Consider the following 7,456-nt stretch of genomic DNA (forward strand, 5'->3'; position numbering starts at 1 on the left):
AATAACAAGAAAAGAAATGTACGATTATAAATAACACTCTGTATACCTCTGTATACCTTTTCTACTGTTTATTCACAAATGAAAGTGTACATTAAATCTATTAAATGTTCATTAATATGTTTTAAATATTATGTGGTATTCAACAGTCGCTTGTCTTTTTCCTTTTTCCACTAAAGTGTAATCGATGTCGGATGACAGAAACTTGCGGGAGTTTTTATTCCCCTCCTCCTAACTAACTGAATTTAAATTTTCATCCGACATTGATTTCGTCCCTTAGGGCAGTTATGTTTATTTCAGAGTTCGTTGCTATTTCTGTGCTTTATATATAGACATTTAAAACACAATTTTTAATTTTTAACATGCATTTTGTATGATCCTCTAAAATTTACGATAAATAACTGTATCCCATTTCCATTCTCAATGATCGTGTGCCAGCGTGGCGAGAATTATGTCGTCATCGAAAACAAGTTTTGTCTTGAATAGATGGCCGGGCGGTCTAGCGCGCTGTTCGCATGCTGCTAGGAGATATGGTTCCGCAGGTCGTGAGCCCAAGACTAATTAGAAAAAGTAACTACTCGATTTTACATCAAATCATGATACTATGCGCAAGTGTTTACTTACATTGATTTTTATTATTTATATTATCAATGTTTTATTATCATTATTATTACCCATGAATGACTCCCCAAGCCTGAATTTGAAAAAGAAAAGCAAAAATACTTTACTTACTTAGTTTTATAAAAGTTTTTAATACAAAACGCTTGCTCAAATGATGAAGATACAAAATAACTGAAACTTTTAACCCGAATGGCTTTCCATACTTTCTTTTTTTAACAACCGTAATTCCCCCTTGTAAATTGACACTAATTCTTTAAGGGCCATTCTCTGTAAGCATCAAAACATGTGGAAAACGACAGACACGGATTTTGACGAAATTTTACACAAAGTATACATACTTCAGTCCTTTAATCATGACACCTTTAAAAATGGGCTTTGACTCGTGCTTCCATGGCAACAAGACATCCAATTTTGTGAAAAGACGTGCCCCTCAGTAAATATTGAATTTTTCTTTATAAAAATGTGTATATTCATTTTTCATTTAATTTCTATTGCTATTTAATTAAGATATGTTGTGTGTAATTTTTAAAAATAAAATTAATTTGCTGCAACACCTTAACATGAAATATATGTCCTCAAATACCCCAACATTCCACTGAAAATGAGAGAAAATTGTTTCAATACTGTGCAAAAACACAACCACTGGTGGATTGTTCTTACATTGATAAATGTGTATCGTATCTATTAGAATAACATATCAAAAAATTAGAGATGTCATATTTCATTTAAGAAAATAAATTGATTTTAAAATTTGCACAATTGCGAAAATATGCGAGTTTTTCCGAAATCTAGATCACCTCGACTCTTGACTGCAAAGCGTATTCCAAGTATATTCATGATCAAGACAAGTTACGTCCCTTTTCTGAAGTGAAAGTAGAAATTCATGAGCGGTGTTTTGGATATTTTGAGCTGGTTTAAGTCTTTAAATCAACTAGAATTTTACATTTGATACTTAAGTGTTTGTCGGAGGCCGTTCTGCTCTCGATGGGTAGCTTTCAATGATGATGTATCAGTGGATTTACGCTGCGATCGTGATTACAACAGGGAGAACTTGTATGCAAAAACTTCCGAGAAGATTAGCCGAAAAAGAAACGCACAGGTGGCATTAAATGTGCTCAATGCTGTTGTCATAACAATTCAGATCCGTAAGTACTTTGCTATCATTCATTTTGCCTCAGTTTGTAAAATAACTAGACAATAAACAAATATAGATCTATCCAATTCCATATGCAATTCACCGTTGAATATAAACTTCAAGCAAAATCTTGTACATGAGAAATGCCTGTGCCGATAGGTGTTTGTGAATAAGATTTATCACATTAACTTGAACGTTTGTAAATATTCATGAATCTGTCAATTTAATTTCATTTTGAAGTTCTGATGTTATTTAAACTTATTAATCAGCAAGAAATATGTATTATTGTTAATATACATTTGTAGCTCTGACAGTCAGGGGTGCAGATTCAAGATTGGATGTTCTAAATGAAATTAAGACAGAAATATTTTCTGTGAGGAATGTTTAAGACTCAGCATCATCATTATGACAACACAGGTGTGGGTCATTAAAATTTAAGTGGATCAAATATGGCTGGAACTTGTTTAAAGATTGTTAAGCTGGAATGTGTCCACTGAGAAAATCACAGAGGCTGAAGCTGTTGGAGAATATTTGATGACCTGTTTTTGAATTTCTCATCCCCTTTCATGGAAGGAACTGTACTCAGCTGAACAATGCAACTGTATATGTCCATAGTTTACAGAAAAATACTGATATATATGCAAAAACAAATATAGTGTGTTAGACATTGTTTACAAACTCATATTTAGATAAAGCTTCAACATATAATTGAAGATTGTTTAATTTATTTTCTGCACTGACTGAGAGCTTCACAGACTGCAATTTAAAATGTACAATTTCAGTCTGATAGAAAACAATCAGGATAAGTCTGACAGAAACAGGACAACTTTAAATTCATATTTTTAGTATAACCAAGATGGACACAAAATTTGCTTTTAAAAACAAAATAATACCCCACCCCCACCCCGAATTGGAATTTGGGCAGTATTTTTTGTAATGCATGCATCTTATAAGTCATTCATCTACATGTATGACACATAAACCCATATTATAATTTTGATACAAAACCAAAACCTGTTTTTAACAACAGCAATCCCCCACCCCTGTAAATTGTGTTGTTATAAACAATGGATGTTTTGGGAATTTTAATGGGCATTGATTTTGCATTGCAAATCCTTTTTAATGCCATCATCACAGAATCTAGTATTCATGGAAATGAGTGAAATTATTTGCAACAAAGTAATAGAAAAGTGCACTAATGTACTTATGGAGAAAGTACCGACACAAGCCAAAATGCCATCCATATTCAGTTGTTTTTCCCCCTACTAAAGTTGGATTAATCGAGAAATAAAGAAATGAAATGAAAGGGTGGTGTACTGGTGTAAGTAGATTATGACCTAAGTAACATCATCTTTCTGGTACCTTGCAGCTTTAGTTGACACACAAAAGAATTTAGAAATCATTAGTACATGTGTATGTGGGTAGCTTATAAAAATCAGTGTCAAGAAAATGTTGGGAAAATAATGCATACCCAATCATTAATATACTACAGTTACATGTAGCTGTTACAGTTCCTATTTATTGTTTCCATGGAGACAAAACAGTCAGATTACCAACATTTTCATAACAGGACTTTTGGACTAGCTATCTCTGGTCAAAACTGACTCAACTGAGTATAAGTAGGTAAAATACTTGTAGTTTAAAATGAAAAGAAATCTAAATCGCCAACATAATGTTTCCACGGAAGTAGGTTTCTATAGCAACTAAACTACAAATTGAATTCCTTCTTAATTAGTATATTTTAACCAGCCTATGAATACAAAGATAAAGTTATGATATTATAGAATAAATCTACTGAAGTACACGTACATTAAATTGTTTTCAATGATTATGGTTGCTGGCCCTATCGTTTCCATAGTAACACATTTTTCTTCATATTTTCCCATTTGTAAGAATTAATGAATTCAAATGATTAAACAGAGTCATATAATGCTTTTACAGGAAATACCTAGAGATAAATATGTAATTTTATCTTGTGAAAAGTAAAAATTCTATTCAATACAAAGTAATTCAAAAACATTAAAAAAACATTAATTTTCATTTTAAATGTAATAATCTTCTACCAATGCCTTTTGACTTGAAGATTTTTTTAAATGTTTGCTACACCAACTAATCCAACTTATGACTAATCCATGGAAATTATGAAATTTGTACTTTATAACAATTATTAAGATTATGACAGAACACTTTCACTTAATAATAGGCATACACATTTCTGCTTCCTGACACAATTCAGTTTTATAGTCAGCACTTTTCTTCAAAACTTAAAGGAACCATATATATGTATCTTATAAGGGTTGCTATGGTAACAAAAGAATTAATCATTTATTTTGCTAATTTAAGCAGACTTTTACATCAATTTATATGTTCAAATATAATATGACAATGAGTTTACACTATCACATGGTAATAAGCAGAGCTGTAATGCTTTCTGATACAAATTAGCATACTAGTTTACTTATTAAAACCTTGTTATAAAATACTGAAATATGGCTGCTATGGCAATTGAAATATTTCATAACATGAGAATTCATGATATTTATCATTGTTTATGCCAAATTTAATAGGTTTTAAGGATGTTATATTGATAAATTATTAAAATTGTACTCATATATTCATATTATGAAATTTTTCATATTACCATGTCAACCAATTTTTCAAGCTATATAATTTTATTTAGCAAAATAAGACATTTGTCGGTTTTTTTATATTTTACACATAATGGGATGAAGTAAATCATATATAACTTTCATTGATGTGTGTTGTTGCGTTTTCTTGTAAATGATGTCATAAAATGGCTTTAAAATGATTTTTTTCAAAAATAGTCAAAATACTAAAACATTGATTTTTCAACCCCAGGAACAATAGGTAATCCAATATTGATTTATTGATGTTTTATTAAGAATTTATTATGCTGAACCTAATCTTTAAACAAGCAATAGAGAAATTTGTACATCACTAAAATTAATTTGTTTATCTTTAATCAAAAATAGGCCAAAATCGAGCATTTTTAAGCATCTTGGGAACTGTTTTCACAGTGTTCTTGTTACCATGGCAACGGTACCTCAATTTCGAATTTTGGTACCAAATTCTATGAGAGGGTATCAAATAATCACTATATGCCAAATTTCAGCAAAATCGGTGAGGATACCTTTCCACCCCTATAATAAAAATTTTGATGCTTACAGAGAATGGCTCTTAAGATTTCATTTATAATTGATTATTCATAACTTCTAAAGTAAATATTGTGTTTTATAATTAAAATTAATTCAGTAGAGGGTCAAACAAAATATTTTGAAGCTTTATTCGCGAAAGTTCCCCGGGAATGGAAGCCCTCAAAGAATATGAGATGCTGAGCAATATTGTATGTATATAGAAGGTCTTAAAATCACCTTTTTAATACAACTGTTAAGCTGTTTAATCGCGTTTTTTTTATTACATGCACTTTAGATCGTCGTGTATAACTTTATTCCGATGACTGTCACAGTTAAGTCACTCCCCTTTACGTGTACGGCGTGCCGTAAACACCACAAAATATCGATGGTTTACTAAAACATTTAAGTCTAAATTTTAAATATTTTCCATTGTCCGATTTTGTCCGATTTTTTGTATGTTGTTAATCACACTTTTGTTTATTAAATTCCGTCGAGTTTGTTTCTGTTGCAATTACTTTGAGGTGATTTCCTAGATTGACTAGACTAAAAATTTAATGTATAATTAAGAAAAGCAACAAGGGATGCACCAAAATTGTGACTTTTACAATCCCGTTGTTGATTCTCGACAAATTTCAAAATAGTGATAATGTTAATATAACACATTATAATATCATTCATGAATATGGTCAGTTTCGGGGAGTATTTGTATTTTAAGAAACATGTTTGCTTTATATATGAATATTTTATTGAACATAAATGCCAACAGAAAACTACTCGTAACAACACAACTTTATGACAAACGGGATGATTTCATCTTCTCCACCGTCAACTTCCCATATTTGTGTAGCAATATTCCATTATCACTTGCATATGGTATTTATATAGATTACTCTGTATACCTAATCAGAATATGCTAATAACGGCGGGTGTGACTAGTCACGAGGGGATGCAAACTCTTTGCTGTCCTTTATAGGTCATCTGAGTATTAATTAGAAATATCTAAACGTCTGGGTACCCTTGATATAAAAGAGAAAAACTTGCAACCCTTATAGGATACTAAATTTCAGCCATTACAAAAAAGTAATCAATAGCATTACATTGTATTGAATATCTCTCGACGTTCATATAATTAATCTAGATGTTCGACAAATTTCATGAAATGATCAAGTACTTCTTGCGATATTAGATAATCAATTTAAATGTTTGAACGATTAACTTGAGTAGAAATGAACGTGGACCCTCTGAAGACTTGATCGTTTTGTATACGGCAACATTTGCAATGAACTAGACAATTACATTTTATCACCATCTAATAACATTTTGAAATTGGGAAACTAACCGGAGTTTAAAAATGGATGTGTCGAATACTTGAAATGGAAAAAATCATCCCTTTCCTCAGCTGCACTTCACAATCGACGGCCATTTTGTGTGAACCATTTCGCTCCTTTTCAGATGTTTGAAAATGGTTGCCGGTTGCGAACGCCGTACTAGGAATTTTGACGGTATTTGTGACTGGAAAAGTATGTCATATTCATTCAGACGGTATAGATCAATTAACGTTTTATACCATCTATCTACATGTTTCTGTGTTTAGTGAGCTAGAAACATTGAAAAAAAATTGAAATGTTGTGAAATCATTAAATTTCATAGAGGACCAATTTTTGTGGATTTCGCAACGAAATACTCAAATTATATGATATCATTATGCAGAGACTATATACATGAAATTACATACCACGAAACTGCAAAATATAGACAACCTACGAAAATTGGCCCCTGCCATGGGTACATATTGGCTGACTTGTTTTCATCTTCTTATTAAACAGAATTATTCAAATCCCTTTACAGGAGATGAAATTTGTTTGCAGTCACATGCAATCCAACATTTAGATACATGGCCGATGTTTTGTTTATCAACAACACTGCACCCCTTTCATTCATATGTCGATTTAATATATGCTCAATGAACTGAAAACACATCTGCACAAAGTATTCCACATCTATTTCAGAGTAGGATGTTTCAATGAATATAGACGTCGATGGCGAACTTGAAATTCAGCTTCATGACAAATGTGATGTCTTTAGCTTATCATCGTCAACTTCTCATATTCATGTAGCAATTATCCTGTATCACCTGTATACATCTTCGCAAGCCAAGTGTCTGATTCGCTTAGTCTCCTCGAATTGAGAGTAAGCGAATCGGACATTTGGCTTGCGAAGATGCACCTGCATATGGTGTTTATGCTTCTCAATTCATTTGATAGCCGATAACACGGTCTGTGTACAATAATTCTCTAAACCGAAGCAGGCTACTGAAAAGTAAGTAGACGTTAAACGATTTTCAACATTTCCTTTAAGGTAATCAATGTATAAAAATGTGAAGATAACATACATGTATAGTGATCAATCTCATAACTCCTGTAAAGAATACAAAATTAAGTGTAGGACACGCACGGATCTCTGGATTTGCGAAATGCATAACGATCATATTTCATATATGATAAAAAAGGTGTGCAATTCTTATAATAAAACTATCATTTTGTAGGGT

The 7,456-nt window shown here is 31.7% G+C and overlaps 1 long non-coding RNA gene across 1 annotated transcript; it reads left to right on the plus strand.

Annotated features, from left to right (window-relative positions):
* The first annotated feature begins 1,464 nt into the window (after positions 1–1,464).
* LOC130053447 (uncharacterized) lies at positions 1,465–2,459 on the plus strand. Its single transcript, XR_008802030.1, has 2 exons — positions 1,465–1,763; positions 2,059–2,459. It is a non-coding gene; the product is annotated as an uncharacterized LOC130053447 (long non-coding RNA).
* Positions 2,460–7,456: the final 4,997 nt, after the last annotated feature.

This window comes from Ostrea edulis, chromosome 3 (genome assembly GCF_947568905.1).
Source record: "Ostrea edulis chromosome 3, xbOstEdul1.1, whole genome shotgun sequence".
NCBI classification, from domain to species: domain Eukaryota; kingdom Metazoa; phylum Mollusca; class Bivalvia; order Ostreida; family Ostreidae; genus Ostrea; species Ostrea edulis.